General features: G+C 34.8%; 1 pseudogene; it reads left to right on the forward strand.

Annotated features, from left to right (window-relative positions):
- Positions 1-2,402: 2,402 nt before the first annotated feature.
- LOC149170586 (glucan endo-1,3-beta-glucosidase 1-like) lies at positions 2,403-3,322 on the forward strand (annotated as a pseudogene).
- The last annotated feature ends 21,398 nt before the right edge of the window (positions 3,323-24,720 follow it).

Here is a 24,720-nt window from a genome sequence, read left to right on the forward strand (position 1 = left end):
AAATAATCAATATGGATGTTTATATATTTTCGGAATAATTAAAAAAATGAACATTCAATTTAGATAGTTTTAATCATTAAAAGTATTATAAGTCTATACATGTTTAAATAGTTTTAACTATTATAACCTAATATGAATGAGATAAGTAAAACTATTTCAATGTAGATAATAAAAATGGAGAATACTTTTTGGATATGTTCAATGTAGGTTAACTTTAGAGAAAGATAAAGTAATTAAAAATAAAAATAAAAAAGAAAACTAAAAGTTATATTTTAACGTTTTGATATGAGGAAGATGCCTATTTTTTAAAATTTTAAAAATATTTCAAAGTAAAACACATATAAAGTATTTTAATACTAATGTTAAGTAATTTATTTCAACATCAATTAGATTTATATATGTATGTATATACAAAAACAAAATTTTAATTGGAAAGAGTAAAAAAAAAATATCCCTAAGAAGTGTAATAAGTCGGTGTGTCTGTTTCATTCAACTTTTTAATATAAAATAATATGTTGCATTTAAAATTATGAATTATTTTAATAATAATAAAATTGGGTGTAGGTTATAAAAAAAAAAAAATTTAATATGAAAAATTAGGTAAAATTAAATACATTCATAATATGTCAATAATACAAAATAATTAAGTGATATGTCAAATATTTCAATACTTATATTTAGTAAAATCTTTTAATTCTGTATAAGTATATATTCATATCGTTAAAAAAAAAAAAAAAAAAACATTCTTTTAGTTAAAGCATTTCAAACAATTTTATTATTCTTCATTTTAATCAATTTTTCCTTATAATTTTCAATCAAATTTCTGTAAAATATTATAAATATTTGTTTTGTAAATTTAAATTGTGTAATAATCCAAGTCCTCAATAATATTTTCAAGATGCTAAATCCATTTGTATGTTAAAAAATGATATACATATATATATAAAATTGTACGCTTCCCAATTTAATCACTCATTCTTGCTAAATCTATTATTAAATCACTCATTATAATCACAATCTAATTCAATAAAAATGATGCTAAAATCTAATTCAATAAAAATGATGCTAAAAAATGTAATGGGCATGTAAAGTAAAATACATCTATTTCAGGATGTAATTGAAATGAAATATATATATGAGCATTTAATTTAATTTTTTAAATTAAATTTTATAATACTGTTGAAATTTGAAATTCTATTACCTTTAACAATATTGAAGTACTGAAAATCCAGTGGAGTTGAATATTTGTCTGTTTGTGTGAGTGACTAAACTAGCATCACCGTTGACGTCACGGAGGTTATCCTACCCATGAATCCATGTGAAATGGAATGATACTAAAAGAAATGGTTGCATGGTGCATGCATTTTAAGGAATGAATGGCGACCTGTATTCAAAATGAGATTTTTGTTTATTTCTGAGTGAGAAAGCGTCACACGAAACAACCATCATCGTTGATGTCACGGAGGTTATCATGGAGGGCTATAAAATGGTGGCGTCTGAGAAGCATCGCAATAAAGGTGGGGATATTATTAGAGGTGATACCCATTCATTTGGCATTTGAAGGGATTATTATTACATTTGAGGCGGCCATTATTTCATTTGAGGCAGCCATGATGATCACCTCATTTGCCGGAAATTATTATTTCCTTGACTATTGATTTATTAATGCTTTCTTAAGAGACCCTAAGGACAATCTTGGGAGGAGACAGGTTCTGACATAGGTTCCTGGCTAACCGATTCTAATTCCATATTAATGGAGATATGCATGATGTCATCATCCATCTCGTTGTTTGTATTGATGCCCATTGAAACAAGCGGCATGTATACCATGGCATGTCGTGTATCATATGCTATCCATTCCACATACCATCTGAGATTAATTGCCACCAAAATTTGAACTGTATAATGGCGGTCCAGATTGGAATTTTGAATCTCAGAACCCGCACTGCCATATTTTGTTAAACTTGAAAGAAGCTTTGGTCGGTTATAGTTTCCTGGCTCAGCGTGAGCTTCCGGACGAGTTCGGTGCTGATCGCAATTGCAGTGGTTCTGGCTATCGTTGCCTCTGCCAATGAGAAAACTCATTTTAGCGTTGCCATTAGGATATTGGGATTCTAGGTTTATGTATCACATGACAGGTTGTTGCTCTAGAAGATGGGAAGGCATGCATGCCTCCCGGCATCATCAACCTACCATAGCTGATTCCAATAACAATTCTCATGCATTGTATTTGGCCTCTGTGAGACTCACGTTTATCAACAGTGGTGTGAATAGGAGATTGGAATTCTAACATAATTACTCTTACCAGTTTGGCTCAGTGTATTTACTTTTGTAAATTCCTAAGTCAACATTTTCCACCCGTATACTAGCCATAATTCCGATTGTCCCCTACCCTAGCTCTTATGGTGCTCGTTGACCTCCCAGCCTGGTGGCTTCTTTTCAAAATGTCCCTCGTTCGAATCTCCTCCGGGGTACTTGCTTTTGATTGCTTCAGTGAAGTCCAACATTTTGGAATTTTAAACTCCAATAGGACTCATTTTGATGGGATAAATTTAATAGAAGTCGGGGGTTAGAGCAAAGAAGAAGATAACACATGGTGTGTTGCAAGATACAGTACTGACCCCATTAGTTTGCAAGCAGCTCTGGATTAGGCCTGTGGCCCCGGTTATGCAGATTGTGGCCCTATACAACCTGGTGGGTCTTGCTATCCACCCAATACTTTATTCGCCCATGCCTCATTTGCATTCAATAGGTATTCTAAAAAAAAAATGAAAGCACCGGGGTCCTCTGATTTCCAGGGTGCTGCAATGGTAATAGATGTCAGCCCAAGTAAGCCCAACAATATTAATATTCCGCCTTCCCCAATCTGTAGCTCCAATGTAAAAAAAATGGAATTGTATGTTCATTTTATTGTATAGTTTGTTTGTTGTTTGAGCAGTTGATTTTTTTGCAGGCTTCTTCTAAAATGCTTGTGCTTCTGTCATTGGCCATGCAGGTTATCCTGGTTGCTTCTACGCATTCAAGTAAATTCCCACGCTCAAGTTTTACTGATATAAACCATTTATTGTTCTCTGTCAAGGTATAGAGTACTTCACTGGAATGGCTCCTGTAAGTTTGCATGCATGACAGTATATTTTGCAACCCAAGAACAACTGGTTTTATGGTGCAAAATAATGTGTTCGGTATTTTATTGTGTTTTTCAAGGTCTGGGCAAGAAGTTGCTGATGTGAGTGGAGGGCCAGAAAAGAAATCTTGCACTTCTGCTTTCGCGCTGCCTTTGTTTCTATGGTTGTCTCTTATTATCACTCTTCTTGGGCCTTAAGAGACTAGACTTCAATGAATGCAACCCAGTTGCAGATTTTATGCTAAATTTGTTAAAAGCAGTTGACAAAACAACATAATTGAGGATGTTATGGTAAATATGTTCGCTAGCAAGTGTGGTATTTTGGAAACACTGGCTTGCTCAAATTTTGATTGTGATTATCAGGCTATTATACCAATGAGGTGATAAAATTTGGAAGGAAATGAATACTATAAAATATTAGGCTTGATTTTCTTCTTGTAGCATGGCCTATACTAGAGTCGAGCATGCCCAAGGCTTCAAATTCAAATGAATTCCACTGTAACTTTAATCATTAAATATTGTGTTTTTTCTTCTTTTTACCTCTACAGCTTTTGATGTCTTTTAAATGACAGTAGCAGTTCTCTGTTCTCATCAACTTTGCAAAATTATAAATCACTCATAATTCAAAATGGTTTTAGAAGACAATGCAAACAACAATATTCTGGGCACATTATGAATTTAATTTTTGTGAGCACCTATCCTTATGGAAGAGAAGGGCCTTGAATCAGGGATCAGTGCAAAATGTAGAAGGGCCTTGAATCAGGGGTCAGTGCAAAATATTTACACTCAGTTTCAAGAAATGATATCTCATTTTTCACAACTTTCAAGAACTAGGGATATGTTATTGTTATCCTATAATTTTAATACCAGGTAAGAAAGGGTGAGCCAAAATCTTATGTGACGTGAGTCAGAAAGTTGTTGAAGTGTTATGAATTTTTTCTATGTTGTTGTGAATAATATAAAATTGCAATGAATTGATAAATATGTTTGAATGTGAGAGATGCATCTCAATGCTTATAACCTATTAGTACATTGCCTGTAAAAGGTGCAAGGCCTATACACAAACCCTTATACTGGGAATGAGTTGATCACTTTACTAATTGGTTTTAAAAAGCAATTCAACTTTTTTATCTAGACTGGGAATGAGTTGATCACTTCACTAATTGGTTTTAAAAAGAAATTAAACTTTTTTACTTGGACTGGGAATGAGTTGATCACTTCACCTTTTGGTTTTAAAAAACAATTCAACTTTTCTACCTTATCAAGTAAAAAGTAAAAGATAAAAGAAAATGAATTATAGGTTGTAATTTTTTTTATATATTATTATTAAAATTCATATTTAAAAAATAAAAATAAAAAATATGTTTTTCATGACATTGTTTTCAATTATATTTATTTCTCACACATATATATTACTTTTATTTATAAATTTTATTTAATTTATTTTTTTATTATGTAAAAAAATAATTTAATAAAAGGTATATATTATTACTATTATAAATTAAATCCCTCCGCTAATTAATTTTGAAAACAATTTAACCTTTATATTATTTTTAATTAATTTTTTAATATTTGTGATATTATTTTTAATTAATTTTTTTAATAGTTGTGTGTATAGTTTGGATGCAGGTTCGAATCAATGCTCGTCGTGCCCGCCTGGTGCCATGTGTGAGATCTTTCACTAGCAATATCATCGAAGAGCATCGTCATGTAGAGTAGCGTAGGGAAACCGCTAATCAATGTGATTTTGTTGATGTTCTACCATCATTACATGGAGAAGATAAGGTGGATGAGGATGATATGATCGTTGTTCTTTGGGTTAGTATGATCACACTCTGATCGCTAGTAGGAGAAGCCCTCTTTTCAATATGTTTTGTTGGTTCTCCTTCTCTGATGATGGAAAGAGAAGGGATGAATTAGAAAATGGGGATGGGGTGGTCTCATCCATGGATTCTGCAGAAAACCATTTCTGTAATGTAAAACGTCTTCACCTCTGATCTATGTTTGTTATTATTATTGATGGACCATATAAAAGCTGCTGGTAATACATATTTTATGTTTATGTGGGTCACAATTCTTTACAATGAATATCTGCAGCAACAACCTGAAAGTTCTTATCAAGTGCATGAATATAGGAGAGGGACTTGTCCACAAGTTCCAGCGTCCCCCTCAATTACAGGACATTATGGTGATTAACTTATTTATATAGATGTGATGGAGCTGTGGTTTGATTGGTTTGGAGAAGGCAAGTTGGTTCATTGGAATTTAGAAGGTGGTCAAATTGAATAAAGGAGTAAGTGAGAGACGCTGATGAAACAAAACAAACAATCATTCCTTTCTCCCGCCTTAAACAATATTTATCATCTTCAAACATGGATGAGTGTCATAAAGAAAATTCTCGGACTCACTCAAAAGACTGAAGATACTGAATTAAAACACTGAAGCAGGTCATTGAGTACAACATTGTTTTTTATCATTGTGGTTTTTTTAATGTCCATTTTTCATATGAAGTCGTGACCGAGACTACTTTTATTCATTCAAATACACCTTCAACAATCTTCCAATGACCAGGGAGGGGAGTATTATAACGAGTAGGCAATCTCTTACAAATCATTGATTCCAACATTATAATTACCATTGTTGTTTCAAAGTTCATATTTACTTAGATATGAGTCTTTAGTTTGGAAATAGGTGTCCAGCGTAGTAATTTTTAAGATAAGCTTACATGTGTCTTCGGGATTGAAGATGGCCTAGTTAATACCTCATCTGTTGAAACATATTATGATTTCTTTTAAATGGAAAGGTTAAACTATAAATATTATATGTAATAAATAATCATTTATTTTTGGAATTTGTATTTAATTTAAGAAAAAAAACATTTAAATTTATATAATTTATAATTACTTATCACAATAAATAGGTAGTGGAGTTGTGATGGCCACATTATCAACTCAAGTTCACGGATGATAGAGAGTCGTTATAACATGGGATGACCAACCATCAAACCAGACTTTGTGTCGAAGTTATCTTAAATGTTGATTAGAGAAATATTCTCGAATCATAAGGATTGAGATTGAACTTCATCTATTTAATTTTAGAATATTTGATGAATTGCTAATGTTTTGTGAATTAATAATTATGAAATAAAAATGCTATATAAAGCAATATTGGATTGTCATACTTAATTCAATATTATTATGAATTTAAAATATTTGTTGGTGTTTCAATTTATATTGATATGCAGGGTTTTTTTTGTGAATTAATAATTATAAAGTGAAGCAATATATATTTTTAAAGCATTGTTTATTCTTTGTATATAGCTAGCTAAGGGACACATCTTTGGATGCAAGTAAGAATGACCTTTCTTCTCTTCAACAATTGGTTTAGATGGGTACATTTTTGGACTAATGAGACAACAACCTTCCTCAATCTAGTTAATTTTCATGTTCTTATGTACTTCTCTTAGCAAAGCTTAAAAATGGATACAGTGAAATATGAAAGAAACATCAATTTTTGACTAAATTTATGAAGCATATATATAAAAAAATTTATATATATATATCTATATATATATATATATATATATATATATATATATATATATATATATATATATATATATATATATATATATATATATATATATATATATATGGAAGCTTTGAGTTGATGTGAATAACCTCATTTGATTAGGGTTTCTGAAACTGGTTTCAATTAGGTTTGATCTGTAGTGAATACGATTTCGACAAACTCTGTTGTAGCTTTGATGGCTGCCCCGCGAGGGGCTAATGAGGGCCACTCATTTAAATTTGTGGTAATTCTTCGCTCTTCTTAGTTAAATCCAAAATCCCTCACTCCACAACACTTAGCACCACAGTCTAGACCTTCTGCAAATGCAAGGTTAAGCCAACGACCAACGAACAATTCACAGCCAGAGCAAACGGTTAAGACGTCATCAACCTCATGCTATTGTCATCCTCAAAAGAAAGACATGCCCACTCTGGAAATTCCCACAGCTAAACTGGGATCAAATACAGAATAAATGAAAGAACATGCATTAATCTGGAAGTTCATTGGCCCCTGGCCCACTAGGAATACTTTGCTCAACTAGCTTCAAAAGAACTAGGTCATCAAGGGGGATGTTGAGCTCAAGTTAGGCGCAAGAGGCTTTTTCCCAATAATATTTAATAACATGGAGGATAGAGACAAAATTATGTAGGGAGGTCCCTATTTTATGAACACGAAACACTTTTTGAAACCCTAGTACCTCCCTTTAATCCCAAAAAGGAAGACTTATCTTCTCTCGCGGTATGGATCAGGTTGTATTATCTTCCATATGAGTACTGGGATCTAAATATTTTGGCTCACATCAGTGATAAAATCGGCAAATTCGTCATGATATCTGATATTACAAAGGTTAGGCGCTATACCTCCTATGCAAGATTATGCATTTATATGGACCTCACAAAACCCCTCCTTACTTGCATTCATTTTAGCTATGAAGACGTTATCTAGAGCAACCGATCGACTTTAAGAAAATCCCATTCGCCACCACCGCCATGACTATGGTCACTTTTTTAAGGATTGACCCAAAAATCCCTCCCCAACAAAAGGGGATCAAGTCAACGCAACCTCCCACTCAGGTGGAGATGGATTCAAAACAATCTCAGGTCACAAGAGAACAACCAAGAAAGAAGGTGAATCATAAAATCCCTTAGGCACACAGAGTGGCAACAAATTTTCCCTCCTCCAATTCGATCCAGGTGCAGATCAAACCTCGAACCAACCCCAAGAGGAGACAACAAATCTTGTAGCATTCCTAAAGCATCACCTGCTTCGACAAGTCCTCCCCATAACAACGATGTTCCATCAGAAGAAATACCTTTTCCCATGGAGGAAGAATACCTTCAAGATCGATAGCTCAAGGAAGTGGACCTGCAACAAATAACCGAATAATGGCAGCATAAAGATCCATCATCCATTCCTGAAGACCATATCCAATTAGTGGCAAAAGCTTATTTGAGACATCAATATGTGCTCCTACAAAAAGCCAATTCCTCAGGTAACATTCCTTCCCCCTATTCATCTTTCTCTTTGCAAGGAATAAAGAACAATGCTCCTCAAGAATTCCCCTCAGCCCTCAAAGAGCCTAAGAATAAGGGAAGGAAAACCAACAACCAACTCTTGCAAGATCTAGGACAATTTCTTGTTAATTCAGGGCAAGTAGCCCCAATGACAACCCCTTTCCCTCCCCTACCCTTGTCTCAATGATCAAGATCATCTCATGCAATGTGCGAGGAATGAATGAAAAATCTAAATGTCGAATCCTCAAAAACCATATAACCATGCATCAACCCGACATTCTTCTCCTGTAGAAGACCAAATTTTCTCACCCAACACTCACTCAAATAATACCCTACCTATGGAAATCTTGCGAATTCCTTTCTCAATGTGCTTCCAGGTCCTTTGGAAGCCTGTCCATTTTTTGGAACCCATCCACAGTCCACATCAGAGTCTCCTTTTCCCTCTCGAGAATTCTCACTGTTGCTTTTCAACCCATCGACTCCTCTCATTCCAGATTTCTTTCCAATGTCTATGGGCCTACTCTTGCCCAAGACAAAATACTATTCATCTACAATCTCATTATTTTCCATTATATCGTTTCTCCCGCACCATGGATCATGGCTGGAGACTTCAACATAATTCGATCCCTTAATGAAAAAAGGGGGGGGATCAGGAAGCTTGATGATGTCTCAGACTCCTTCAATGCTTTTATTGACAACTGCAACAAGATAGACATTGAAAATACAAATGGTACATTCACCTGGAACAATAGGAGGGGAGGAATTCATCAAGTTGCTTCAAGATTATATAGATTCTTGACCTCCAAAGCTCTGTTTCTGTCAGGATTGCCACTCAATGCGTCGATCATCCCAAGTTTTGGCTCTGATCACTGACCTATTTCTATGTATACAAACTGGTCGTCATCCCTGAAAAATAAGTCGTTTCGCTTTGAGGCCTTCTGGCCCAAACATCAAGACTTCCTCTCCAAAATGGTAGATTGGTGGTCCATCTCTGCATTCATCATAGGGAAAGACATGTTCTAGTTCCAGCAAAGATTAAAATTTGTGAAACAAAAGATCAAGGAATGGAAAAGAACAGACTTTGGTAACATCCTTTAAGACAAACTATCTTTGGAGACCAAAATCAAAGAGTTCCAATAGCATGTCATCTCATCAGGAAGCACTCCCTAGCTACGATAAGTAGAGTGCCCTTCGAAATAAACTTTAGGAATGCTTAACCCAAGAGGAAATCTTATACAGGAAAAAATCGAGGATCAAATGGCTAAGGCATGGTGAGAAAATTACTAAGTTCTTCCATCTTTCCATGGTAAACTACATGCACCAAAAAAAAATCCATAGGCTATGAGATCACAACAACGAGTTGGTGGAGGACCACAATGATATGTCCAATCTATTATCCAATCATTTTAAGGACCTCTTAATATAGCCAAATGGAAACATATTGCCCTCTATATGAAAGATCACTCAACATATCCCCAAGCTCATATCAGATGAAAAAAATGCAACACCTCTAAGGCCCATCTCCATGCAAGAAGTTGAAGCAATTGTTATGAGCAAGCCAAGGAAAATGGCTCCTAGACTAGATGGATTCACAGCTGATTTCTTCCAAGTTTGTTGGCCTCTCCTTGTTCATGACATATGGTGGTTTGTTGAAGACTCCAAAACCTCAACCTCCCTTATTTTTTCATTTGACTCCACTTTCATTGCACTCATTCCCAAATATGGTAAGGACTCCTCCCTGTCGAACTTCAGACTTATTTCTCTTTGCAGTGTCAACTTCAGATTGTGGCCCTATATATAGGAAAACTTCATAAAACTTGGCTTAGTAGGCTTGAAATATTATTAAAATTGGCAGATAACACTTTTTGTTATGGAAGTTGCGTATATATAGAAGACGTGTATATACAGAGGTTGTGCCTATATAGAGACTGCATTTTTGTGCATATATGGAAATTGTGCATATACAGAAGATATGCGCATATCTTTTATATATCTGTCACTTTCTTATATGTGCATATCTTTCGTATATACACGTCTTTTATGTATCTCTATCGTATATGCGCAAATTCCATATACAAAAATTGCGCATATACGTAAATTGTGCATATACGAAAGATATGTGCATATCTTCGGTATATCCGCAACTTTCTTATATGTGCATACCTTCCATATATGGAGGTCGTTTATGTATCTGCATTGTATATGCACAAATTCCATATACAAAAATTGTGCCTATATGGAAATTGTGCATATATGGAAGATATGCACATCTCTTTTGTATATACATAAATTTTGTATATGCGCAAATTCCATATACAGAAATTGTGCATATACGGAAATTGTGTATATACGCAATATATGAGCATATCTTTCGTATATGTGCATCTTTTGTATATGTGCATCTACCGTATATGCGCAACTTCCAAATATGCGTATTTTTTCCGTATATGCGTAAATTTTTTATATGTGCATATCTTTCGTGTGTGTACGTCTTTTATATATGTGTATCTACCGTATATGAGCAACTTCCATATACAAAAATTGTGAATATACGGAAGATATGTGCATATCTTCCGTATATGCATAACTTTCTTATATATGTATATCTTCCATATATGTACATATTTTATGTATGTGCATATACCGTACATGTGCAACTTCCATATATGGAAATTTTTCATATATGGAAATTGTGCATTTACGGAAGATATGCTCATATCTTTTGTATATGCAAATTTTTTCTATATGCACATATCTTTTAGGTATATGTGCAACTTTTGTATATACACATAACCTCCATGTATGTGAAACTTTAGTATATATAAATTTTGTATATGTGCATCTTTTGTATATGCGAAACTTCTGTATATGCACATATCTTCCATATATGCATAACTTTCTTATATGTGTATATCTTCCGTATATGCATATCTTTTATATATGTGAATCTACAGTATATGCGCAACTTCCATATATACAAATTGCACGTATACGGAAATGTGCACATATAAGAAAGTTATGTATATACAAAAGATGTGCACATATCTTCCGTATATCCACAATTTCCATATATGCACAATTTCCATATACACAAATTGCGCATATACATAAATTGTGCGTATACGGAAGATATGCGCATATCTTCGGTATATCCCTAACTTTCTTATATGTCCATATCTTCCATATATGCACATCTTTTATGTATCTTCATCGTATATGCACAAATTCCATGTACAAAAACTGCACATATACGGAAGATATGTGCATATCTTCCGTCTATACATAAATTTTGTATATGTGCAAATTCCACATACAGAAATTGCACATATATGGAAGATATCTACATATGTTTCGTCTATACATAAATTTCGTATATGCATAAATTCCATATACAGAATTGCACATATATAGAAATTGTGCATATACGGAAGATATGTGCATATCTTCCATATATGCATAACTTTCTTATATGTGCATATCTTCCGTATATGCACATTTTTTATGTATGTGCATCTACCGTATATACACAAATTCCATATATAGAAATTGCAGATATATAAAAGATGTGTATAGAGGTTGCGTATATATGGAAGTTGCATATATATAGATGTGTATATAGAGAGGTTGCGCCTATATAGAGACTGCATTTTTGTGCATATATGGAAATTGTGAATATATGGAAGATATGCACATATCTTCTATATATCTGTCACTTTCTTATATCTGCATATCTTCCATATATACATGTCTTTTATGTATCTGCATCATATATGCGTAAATTCAATATACAGAAATTACGCATATATAGAAATTGTGCATATATGGAAGGTATGTGCATATGTTCGGTATATCCGTAACATTCTTATATGTGCATATCTTCCGTATATGCAGGTCGTTTATGTATCTGCATCATATATGCGCAAATTCCATATACAAAAATTGTGCATATATGGAAAATTGTGCATGTACGGAAGAGATGCGCATCTATTTCGTATATACATAAATTTTGTATATGCGCAAATTCCATATACAAAAATTGCACATATACGAAAATTGTGCATATACACAATATATGCACATATCTTTCATATATGTGCATCTACAGTATATGTGCATATCTTCCGTATATGCGTAAATTTATTATATGTGCATATCTTCGGTGTATGCACGTCTTTTATATATGTGCATCTACCGTATATACGCAACTTTCGTATACAAAAATTATCCATATACGGATGATATGCACATATCTTCTGTAAATGCATAACTTTCTTATATATGCATATCTCCATATATATATACTTCTTTTATGTATGTGCATCTATTGTACATGTGCAACTTCCATATATGGAAACTTTTTATATATGAAATTGGGCATATACGGAAGATATGCGCATATCTTTTGTATATACGAAATTTTTCTATATGCACAAATCTTCCAGGTATATGTGTATCTTTTGTATATGTGCAACTTCTGTATATGCACATATCTTCCGTATATGCGTAACTTTCTTATATGTGTATATCTTCCATATATGCATGTATTTTATATATGTGAATCTACATTATATGCAAAACTTCCATATACAAAAATTGCACATATACGAAACTGTGCACATATAAGAAAGTTATGTATATACGGAAGATATGCATAGATCTTCCATATATGCACAATTTCTGTATATGTGTCAGTATCAAAAGTAGGTGGAGGATGAGATGACAACGGTTGAACACTCAAAAAAATTGCAAGTTCAACATCTTGGTCCTCGAGTGACTCTGGTAACTAAGGAAATGACTCCTCAGACAATATTTCAGATGAACGAGAGGAAGAGGAATTGGGTGAACCTGATGGTTCAGCTACGATTACCTTGTCTTATTCAACTTAACAAATAAATTCAAGGCTTTAAAATTTTCTTTTAAAGAAACTCATGATTTGGTCTCAAAAAAGACTAATAGGGTGTTTTGGATCGTAGGCAAAAAATTATTAAGACGTATAAAAGACTGATGTTCCTTCATTTTTTAAGAGTCAACAAAGAAACAAAGATGACTATATCGCTTTTGATTGGAAACGAGCTCGAAAGGACAAGTGCTCGAATGATATTTTATGTTTGATGAGTCAAAAAGATCAAATGATGGCTCTAGGTGATCTGGGTAAACAAGATTACAAGGCAACTGTGAACTGCAGAGTACCTCATGGCGAACCAAGAAGTACGAGCAAGCAATCTCCGTGAATGTTGTATTCAGTGTATCACATTTGTAAGGTAGTTGAGTCGGCTTCCTAAGGATAAAAGAATTGCAACCTAGTGGGGTTTCTCGTTATATACTCAATGGTACGGGGAGAACAAATCAATACTAGCATTGTCTAATGCCGAAGCTAATGACAGTTGTTAGGTTTAAAGATGTCGGAACATGTCTTTAGCCTAGACCTTGTAGATATGATCGTTAATTTCAAAAGTGCCTTTGGTTAATCGAATTCATTTTAAAGTTGATCTTGAGTTATGTTTTTGTTTTTAGGTTTTAGCGATGTTACTCAAAAGACCTTAAATGCAACTAAATGAGACAAGATCTTTTCAATTCGATGAAATCCCTACATTAGAGAGGGTAGAAACTACTCAATCAAATGCAAACAATCAAGAAATTGAAAACGAAATGGCCTTTCACTACCCTACTTTTTCAAAAAAATAAACTAATGAAAAATGCATTCCAATTCCTAATTTCCTAACAAGCACTTATCTATTAATCCTTTCAAAAGAAAAAAAAATTACATTCCTTTTTCAAATGCTAATGCGATTCTAATCTTTTAATGACACAAATTATCGTATCACAATGATGCAACAAGCTAGAATTTCATGTTTTTTCATGAAACAATGAAACAAACTTTTCACATATAATCTTTCAATGAAAATTTTTCGAGACAATAAGCTCTCCAAGGAGATGAAAACATGAAAACAGAAGTAAATTCGGATCAATGAAACACCGAATTTACCAAACATAAGACGAGCAACATAATCCATGCTGCAAAAGAAACATTTAGGAAAGCAAACGAAAACTTTTCAAACTTGCACAAAAAGAGGCCAAAGTCATAAAAAGGACCAAAAACAAAATGCAAAGAGTAAGCACACCTACAACCCGACTTAGTGAGTTCACAAACTACTGAATGAACGACCAACTAGATGCCCTAGTGTCACTGGCCACTCAATGACCCAATCAATCAAGCATAAATATTATGAGCCAATAAGAAAACAAAACCAAATGAAAAGTGGCTTTCTAATCAGGGAGAAAATGGTCTAAAAGACTTACGAGGCCAAAACCACAAGAGCAGAACACACTGGCCAAGATTGGGGTCAAGCCCTAATCTCCACTAACAAGAATTAGCACGACTGCCTAACTGACAACAAGCATCAGAGGCTGGTCGACACGATTGTTTCTCAGCAGCTCGTGTTGATAAGTGTGACTGTTAGCAAATTAAGCGTGCTGATCGAGGGAGATAAGGAAAAATAATAAAAAAAAATGAAATAGAGACCAGATCTGCTACTATGAATTCTAGACTCAAGGGAGTAAGAAGGAGAAAAGAAACAAAAGCAAAGGAAGAAAGTAGAACTAGAAACGTTCTTACAAAATCACGAAATCAAAGACAAACAAAAGGATTGGGATCCCCAGTGTATTTGCCAATTTGTGGTGAAGTAAAATTATAAGTGCAAACACAAACAAATTCCTCTAGCCCGATAATGGGTCTAGCCACAACAGATACATTCTATGGAAGATTTCCTTAGGTTAGAATCAATCAAGAGGGCCTACCTCTTGGTTCGCTTATCCTGCTTGATGATGTCCTTGCTTGCTCGTTTCGGCTATCTTTCGCTTCCTTCTTCAAGCATGTGAAACAAGTAAACAATAACAGACAACAAACATGATAATAGACAAATTTCAATTCAACCTACTTAACAAGTCAAGAAACATTAAGCCATGAATATGTAATATTACAAAACATGTAGGAATTTAATAGATAGTTGCATATATTAATATCAAAGAGAGATTATAACCATTTGTCTTGACGTTGCAGTCCTCCTCTGACAAGGCTAGGTTCCCACACACTTCTGCTAGCATTCTTTGATGGCCTCAATCAACAATAGTTTTAAAGCTCTTCCCTTTAGGCTTCACTCAAAATCAAATCACACTTCTCCCTCACACAACTAGATAGCTACAACTAGTAATAACTTGTTGTCTACTCCAAACCGAAATAGCATAAACACACTAACATCAACACTCTAACTAGCTTGTGCTTGGGAAGAAGGGAGGTTTATATAGGAAAAATGGATGGGATATGGATCCTCCTCCAATTTGAGAAGATATTATCCCCTGAGGTAGTTCCATCATTATAGGGGAAAGGAGCCCAAATTGTCATCTTCAATCCCATCTAGCCAAACCATTTACTAGACTTCCGTTACGAAGCTTCTAGCTGGAAGCTTCGGGTCCTAATTTAAAAACTTTCCATAATAGGACCGACGCAACTAGAATATGACTCAGTCACTCTGGTTGGTGCAGGGGATAGTGCTAATCTGTGCACATCAGCATGGGGAGACAAGGAACATTAGCACCAGTGTTGTAAACTGCGCAAAATAGAAGTTTCAGGGGAAATGGTGCAAAAGGGAATTTATATGCTCATGAAGACGGACACAATGAGAGTTTCTTCATGAAGGCAAAGCATGTGGGGTTCGCTGTAGAGTTTCTCCAGGATCAAGTAACGGGGAGTACATGGATAGTGAAAAAATGTTGTGTAACACCTTTGTTACATCAACCCGACTCTCATGGTGTACTCACTGGCATTTGTCTCAATCTCAAAACTCCGTTGGAGGTTAGGTAAGGAAGAAACTTGTGCGGTACTGACATTCTCTTTCAGTGTATCAAAGGATTTCTGCTGCTTTCCTCCCCACGGAAAGGTCTGCTTCACACTTGTCAATGCATGCAAGCAGGATGCATTGATGGAGAAGTTGGAATTGAACCTTTTCTAGTATTGTACTACACCCAAAAATATATGAACCTCTGTAACATTGGTGGGTTTAGGCCACTTCACAATCACATCAACTATAGAAGGATCTATCTTTAATTGTCCACCTCGAGCAATGTAACCTAAGTAAACCAAAGAGGTTTTACCAAACTCACACTTAGAGATTTTGACATACAATTTTTATTTTTGCAAAAACATCAAGCACATTTTTAACATGACTCACATGATCTTCCCATGTTCTACTTAAAACAAGAATGTCGTTAAGATACACAAGTACAAAATCATCAAGAAAAGGTTTGAAAATGTCATTCATCACCCCCATGAATGCGTTCGGAGAATTAAAAATCCTAAATGGCATCACCAACCATTCAAACAACCCTTCTTTTGTCTTGAATGCAGTGTTCCATGCATCCTGTTCTGCAATCCTAACTTGATGGTACCCACTATGCCAGTCCAATTTTGTGAAATAGTTATCATTTTTTAGTTGTTCTAATAATTGATCAATGTGAGGGAGAGGGTGTTGATTCTTCATCATAAACTGACCATAATCTTGAAATGGGATTGTGCCCCTTTGGGCCAATGTCTTAATCTAGAATTGGAGCCACTGATCTTTGACATATAGTGCATAGGATTTAGCTAGTTGTCTGCACTGCAATGCCTCTATTGCCCAGTTGGCCATGCAGGCTAACTGGGCTTCTTTTTCCCGTAGTTGCCTTTTCAAAATCAACACTTCAGTTGCTACCTGAGATTCTCTTTCTTGCTGTTGTTTCATCAGTGTATCACTATCTGTCTGTGGCTCTTCTTGTTGTTATTGTTTCTCTGTTGCCTCACTATCTGCCTGTGCTCCCCCTTTTTGTTGTTGTCCTTCCAAGATTGGCAACTTACTTCCTCCTTGAGGTTCCCTTTCTTGTAGCTGCTTTTTCAATAGTTCATTTGTTTCTTGTAGTTGAGTTCTTTTGATGCTCTCTGTGTGCCTTACCATCCTCAACCCCATGCTCATCTCTCTCAACTTGTTTTCTATGTGCCCTATATATTTGACTCCTTTAGATTTTTCAATCTGCATCGAGGTATGGGTCCTGACTCTTTCCTTTTCTAGTTCGATGAAAAGAGGTACCGTGAAGTTTTGTGGGATGATATTCCCACCCTCCATAAGATTGTAATAGGAGCCTAATTTAGGCTAAGGTCCAGGCTCTGTTATTTCTTTTTCCTTACCTTCCTCTTAGGACTGTTCCTCTGCCTTCTTTTCCTTTCTTTCAGTTTCTTTGAGCTTGGCCAGTGTCTCCTATAGAGAGGTTTGTGCCTCTTGTAGGACTGCTTTAGAGTCCATCAATTTGATCCTTTCCTTCTAGGTGGAGGTATTAGGACTCCCTCTCTCATAGGTGATGGAGATTTTGGAGAGAGATTCCTCCCTTGTCACAGTAGGTGCATCCTCAATGATAATGGGTTCTTTCAATGGTGGCTGGGGCTTACCCACCTTGATTCTAGTGCTCCTCCGAGCTTTGAAATACATCGATGTTTGTATTTCTCTTTTCCCCTTTTGCTTAGCTGGAGTGCTCAATGTAGCAAGAATAGCTATTGCTTCCCTTTTTAGTGTCTCAGGGGACACTTCTTCCTGCTGTTTCTCTTCTTCACCCTCTGTAGTTTTCCCTATGTTTGTTGTTTTTGTTTTAATTTTTGCTATCTCTAGTAGTGTTTTCTCCTTTTCTTTTTGAGTTTTTTCCTTCCCAATGGCAATATTTTTTTGAGTTTCCTTGTTCTTCTTTTTCTCAGCTTTTGACCTCTTCCTCTTCTCTGCTTTTGATGTTGTTTCCTTCTCTGCCTTAGGTTCAACTGTGGTTGTGTCATTTTTCTCTTCTTCTCTATGTTTTTCCTCTTTTTCTTCTTCTACTTGAATATTTTGTACCTCCTCATGGATTTCCTTTTCAAGTTCCTCTTTCTGCTCCTCCTCTTCACTACCAGATGGACTAAGGTCATCTGTGAGAGTTTTTATGTCATCTTCCCTAGTCATATTCCTAAAAATTTCCCAGGCTATAGGGATGGTGTATTTATGGAGGGCATCCTCTACCAACAATTTAATGAGCCCATGGTGCGCCAGTTGGTCTGCAACCCCTGCATTCAATTTGGTGCCACACTCTATCAAAGACTATAGGAGAAAATATGGCAGACTGAGTTTTCTAGATGCAGGTAGGTCCATTCCATATCTTAATTCATGCAATAATCTGATGTGATAACCATAGACTATACTATATCTTCCTTCACAGGAGATATATTTCATGATCTGGTAGCTGACCTCCCCCGATGGATGAGGTATGCTTGTCCTTCTGATCCCATTCTTACCCTCTACAAGATTTTCATTAGGCTGAAGGATGGAAAAAAAGTGACAATTGGATTCCTACCTTAACCTCCAGATCCAACCTCCCCCACACCCTCTATTACCATATACTCTCTCCAGTGGACCTTTCACACTTATAACTAAACCTACTCTCTCTCCTCACCTCAGTCTCTATTATTCACAACATATAATTTAATAAATTCATATGTAAAATTAAATTAATTAATTTTATTTTTCTCGGTAAAAAACTAAACTATTAAATTATGTACAAAGGTCGAAAATACATCATGGTGAAACCAGTGAGAATCAGGCTCTGGGTATGACACCCGAGAGCCAATGATGTACCAAACACAGAAGCAAGAGCAAGCCCACACAGGGGCACCATACTAAAACTGAAACTGACCACACGAGCAAGCCCACGCAGGGGCACCAGACTAAAAACCGAGACTGAGCAAAGGAGCAAGCCCACGCAGGGGCATCAGACAAAAAGGAGATTGACCACCAGAGCAAGCCCACGTAGGGGCACCAGCCATTTCATCCCTCGCAGGGGAGACTATCCTTACCTGATCCATTAACAAAAATTCCGCTACAGAGATGACAAAACAGAAAGCGAAAGAGACCATAAGCTTTGTGGTTAAAACTGAACCAAAGACAAATAGCAAATAAGACCAGTAGACCAGGCAAAAAGCCAAAAGAACCTTGTGTGCGGCCGTCTTCATTCGTCCATTTGCTCTTCCTCAATCCGGCACTAGCCATAGGCTTCTCTTTCAGCATCGGTGGGAAATGTCACTACCCCTTCCCCAGTTTCCATCCTTTGAACGTTCTGAGTTTGCTTAGAATTTTCTGGGTCTGATGCCGGTCCCTTTACCTCCTGCTCCTTATCAGCTTCAGGAGCCTGCACTACTTGCCCCGGGTTGACATTCGTCCACTGCCTTTGTTCATCCAGGGAGTCATCATCTTCCTGGGCATTTTCGATGAACAGGATAGAGACATGCGCGTTGATCTATGGATTATTTATGGAGCTGGTGAAATTGAAGATGGCAGAGCCTAAGGCTAGAAAGGTAGTCGAGCTTGAAGCCCCTGCATCCATGAATTGACTGGAATGGAGGGGGTTAGCTTCAGTAGAGCGAGCAATATTGCAGTGGTAGCAATGGCCAACATTGTCCCCGTCATGCATGTGAGAGACTCCCCCCCTGGAAGTGCCTCGACGGCTAAGCATACGTTGTCGAGGTCTCACCATTGAGGGAAATGAATGCCAGCAAACCGTGGGATAAACCAGACTCTCTGCTACCAGAGTCGAGCGAGTGATGAGCCCGTCAGACGGAGAAGATATTCCGACGAAGACAGAGAGGCCAGTCGTCTGCATAACCACTAACATTCCCTGTTCATACCCTGTTTTATCCCTATCGTCCTCACCTACCCCGCTCGGGATCACATCCGGCATAACTATTTCCATCATTCGAGCCGAATTACCTCTCGAGGCAATTATTGTCCCATGCCTCTTTACCTTAAACCGTGTGCGTCCTTTCCTGGTGTTTACCGCGGGTGCCACGTGATGGCCAAAGGTCGGCATGTGGCCAACCACCCACGCCTGTCCCATCTCATATATCACCCGCATCCGGGGTAAATTGATTAAAATTATCCAAACTAAATTTTTTATATATTTCTAAGTCTAAAAATCTATTAATTCCATCAGAAAATTAGATTAGGTAATAATATCACAAAATTAGATTAAATACTAATATTACAAGAATCTTAACAACATTCTTAATTAAATCTTAAAAATAAATAATTAAATTAAATTAAAATCATTCAATTATTATAATAAAATTGTTAATTATCAATTAATTATTATTACAATACAATCATATGTAAATTAAAATTGATTAAAATTATCCAAATTAATTTTTTTACATATTTCTAAATCTAAAAATATATTAACTCCATCAGAAAATTAGATTAAATACTAGTATCAAAAAATTAGATTAAATACTAATATTATAAAAATCTTAATAACATTCTTAATTAAATTCTAAAAGTAAATAATAAAATAAAAATAAAAATCATTCAATTATTACAATAAAATTGTTAATTATGTTCCATATATACATAACTTTCTTATATATGCACATTTCTATATACACCCTATTTCTGTATATGGAAGTTACGCATATATTGTACATTCACATATATAAAAGACATGCATATACGGAAGATATACACATATAAGAAAGTTACGCATATACAGAAGATATGTGCACATACGGAAGTTGCGCATCTACAAAAGATGCACATATATGGAAGTTATATATACTAAAGTTTCACATACATGGAGGTTATGGGTATATACGGAAGTTGCACATATACCTGGAAAATATGTGCATTTAGAAAAGTTTCACATATACAGAAGATATCCGCATATCTTCCATATATGTATAATTTTTCTATATGCAAAACTTCCATATATGGAAGTTGCACATCTACGGTAGATGAAAATACATAAAAGACGTACATATATGGAAGATATTCACATATAAGAATGTTACACATATAAGAAAGATATCCGAATATCTTCTATATATGCACAATTTTTGTATATGGAACTTGCGCATATATGGTAGATGCACATATATAAAAGGCGTGCATATACGGAAGATATGGGCATATAATAAATTTATGCATATACGGAATATATGTGCATAAACAGAAGTTGCGCATATACGGTAGATGCACATATACAAAAGATAGACATATACAAAAAATATGTGCATATATTGCATATATGTACAATTTTGTGTATATGGAATTTCCGTATATACTGTAGATGCGCATACATAAAAGACGTGCATATACGGAAGATATGTGCATATCTTCCATATATACATAACTTTCTTATATGTGCACATTTCCGTATACGTGCAATTTTTGTATATGGGAGTTGCTCATATACTGTAGATTCACATATATAAAAGACATATATATACGGAAGATATACACATATTAGAAAGTTACATATATACGGAAGATATGTATATATATACAGAAGTTGCGCATATACAAAAGTTATATATACTAAAGTTTCACATACATGGAGGTTATGTGTATATACGGAAGTTGCAAATATAACTGGAAGATATGTGCATGTAGAAAAATTTTGCATATACAAAAGATATGCGCATATCTTCTGTATATGCACAATTTCTGTATATGAAAAATTTTCATATATGGAATTTGCACGTGTACAGTAGATGCACATACATAAAATATGTACATATATAGAAGATATGCATATATAATAAAGTTACGCATATACGAAAGATATGGACATATCTTTCGTATATGCACAATTTCCATATATGTACAGTTTTTGTATATGGAAGTTGTGCATATACGGTAAATGCATATATATAAAATATGTGCATAAACAGAAGATATGCATATATAAGAAATTTATGCATATATAAAAGATATGCGCATATATGGAAGTTTTTCATATACGGTAAATGCACATATACAAAAGATATGAGCATATATTGCGTATATGCACAATTTTCGTATATGCGCAATTTCTGTATATGGAATTTGCGCATATACGAAATTTACATATATACAAAAGAGACACGGATATCTTCCGTATATGCATAATTTCTATATATGCAAAATTCTTGTATATGGAATTTGCGCATATACGATGCAGATACATAAAAAAACCTGCATATATGGAAGATATGCACATATAAGAAAGTTATGGATATACCTAAGATATGCGCATATCTTCCCTATATGCACAATTTCCGTATATGCACAATTTATGTATATGGAATTTGTGCATATACCATACAGATACATAAAAGAGTTGTATATACAGAAGATATGGACATATATGAAAGTGACAGATATATAGAAAATATGTCCATATCTTCCATAAATGCACAATTTCCATATATGCAAAAGATGCAGTCTCTATATAGGTGCAACCTCTGTATATACACATCTTCTATATATGCGTAATTTCTGTATATGGAATTTGCATATATATGATAGATGCACATACATAAAAGACTTGCATATACGGAAGATATTCACATATAAAAAAGTTATGTATATACGGAAGATATGTATATATCTTCTGTATATTCACAATTTCTATATATGCGCAATTTCTGCATATGGAATTTTCGCATATGTGAAAGTTATGTATAGACGGAAGATATGCACATATCTTCCGTATATGCACAATTTCCATATATGTGAAATTTATGTATATGGAATTTGTGCATATACGATCAATATACATAAACGATGTGCATATACAGAAGATATGCACATATAAGAAAGTTAGGGATATACCGAAGATGTGAGCATATCTTCCGTATATGCACAATTTCCATATATGCGCAATTTCTGTATATAGAAATTGAAATTGCGCATATACAGAAATTGTGCATATATGGAAGATATGTGCATATCTTCCGTATATACATAACTTTCTTATATATGCGCATTTTCATATACGTGCAATTTCTGTATATGGAAGTTTCACATATACTGTACATTCACATATATAAAAGACATGCATATATGGAAGATATGTGCATATACAGAAGTTACACATATACAAAAGTTATATATACTAAATTTTCACATACGTGGTGGTTAGGTGTATATACAGAAGTTGCACATGTACAGTAGATGCACATACATAAAAGATGTACATATATGGAAGATATGCATATATAAGAAAGTTACGCATATACGGAAGATATGCACATATATTTCGTATATGTACAATTTCCATATATGCACAATTTTTGTATATGGAAGTTGTGCATATACGGTAGATGCACATATATAAAAAACGTGCATAGACGGAAGATATGGACATATAAAAATTTTATGCATATATGGAAGACATGCGGATATACGGAAGTTGCGCATATCTTCCATATATGCAAATTTTTTGTACATGGAATTTGCGCATATACGATGAAGATAGATAAACGATGTGCATATACAAAAGATATGCACATATAATAAAGTTACGGATATACCGAAGATATGCGCATATCTTCTGTATATGCACAATTTCTGTATATGTGAAATTTCTGTATATGGAATTTGCGCATATACAATGCAGATACATAAAAGACATGTATATACGGAAGACATGCACATATAAGAAAGTGACAGATATATAGAAGATATGTGTATATCTTCCGTATATGCACAATTTCCATATATGCACAAAAATGTAGTCTCTATATAGGCGCAACCTCTTTATATACACATCTTCTATATATACGCAACTTCCATACCCAAAAGCATTATCTGCCAATTTTAATAATATTTCAAGCCCACTAAGCCGATTTTTATGAAGTTTTCATCTGTTAAAATATGTTTTTAATATTAAATGAAAATCAACCCCCTGACTACCACAGCCTCTCCTACGCCAATACAATTGCGATTTGGTCTCGATTCCTCTGCGATCATTTTCTAAATTCAGAGCTCATGAAATCCTTTTATATCTGATATGAAGCTCTGTCCTCCCTATTCGGTCTCCCCACACTTGATCGCTCCTACGTTCCTTTTATCCTCTGCTCTGTCTCCAATTTTCAAATTTTTCCCCTATTCATTCTGTAGCATAAATACAACAGCAAGACATAGATGTGACAGCAAGTTAGAAAATGACGCAACAGGAAGGAAACAAAATACTTATGGCTAGCTCAAACTTTTCTAGAATAACATGCAAGGCTTTGATCTCTCAAATTTTCAATTCTCCAAAGAGCATATTATTGTCCAAAAATTGATGGTGTGTCACCGAGAGATCAGTTTTAGGGATCTTTTTCCTTTTATGTGACCCTCTCACTTTGCCTCTTGAAGAAAATGGATCAAGTCTTCTATTGTGATATTAAACAAGAATGGGGATAAGGAATCGCCTTACCTCAAGCCTTGGATGGAGTGGAATTTCCTTGAGGGAGATCTGTTGAGAATAATAGAAAAGAAAGGGGTTATTATCATGGATCTAGTCCATCATATAAAGTCTTAAGAAAATATAATGGTTGCTAGCATTTGAAAGAGGAATTACCAATTTAAGTGATCATATGCTTTGGATAAGTCCAATTTCATCAACATCCCTGGCATTCATCGAGATTTCAAAGAGTGAGGTATTTCATGA

The sequence above is a fragment of the Pinus tabuliformis genome, chromosome 4_2 (assembly GCF_031772625.1).
Source record: "Pinus tabuliformis cultivar Carrire ecotype Pingquan chromosome 4_2, CPIR1, whole genome shotgun sequence".
NCBI lineage: Eukaryota > Viridiplantae > Streptophyta > Pinopsida > Pinales > Pinaceae > Pinus > Pinus tabuliformis.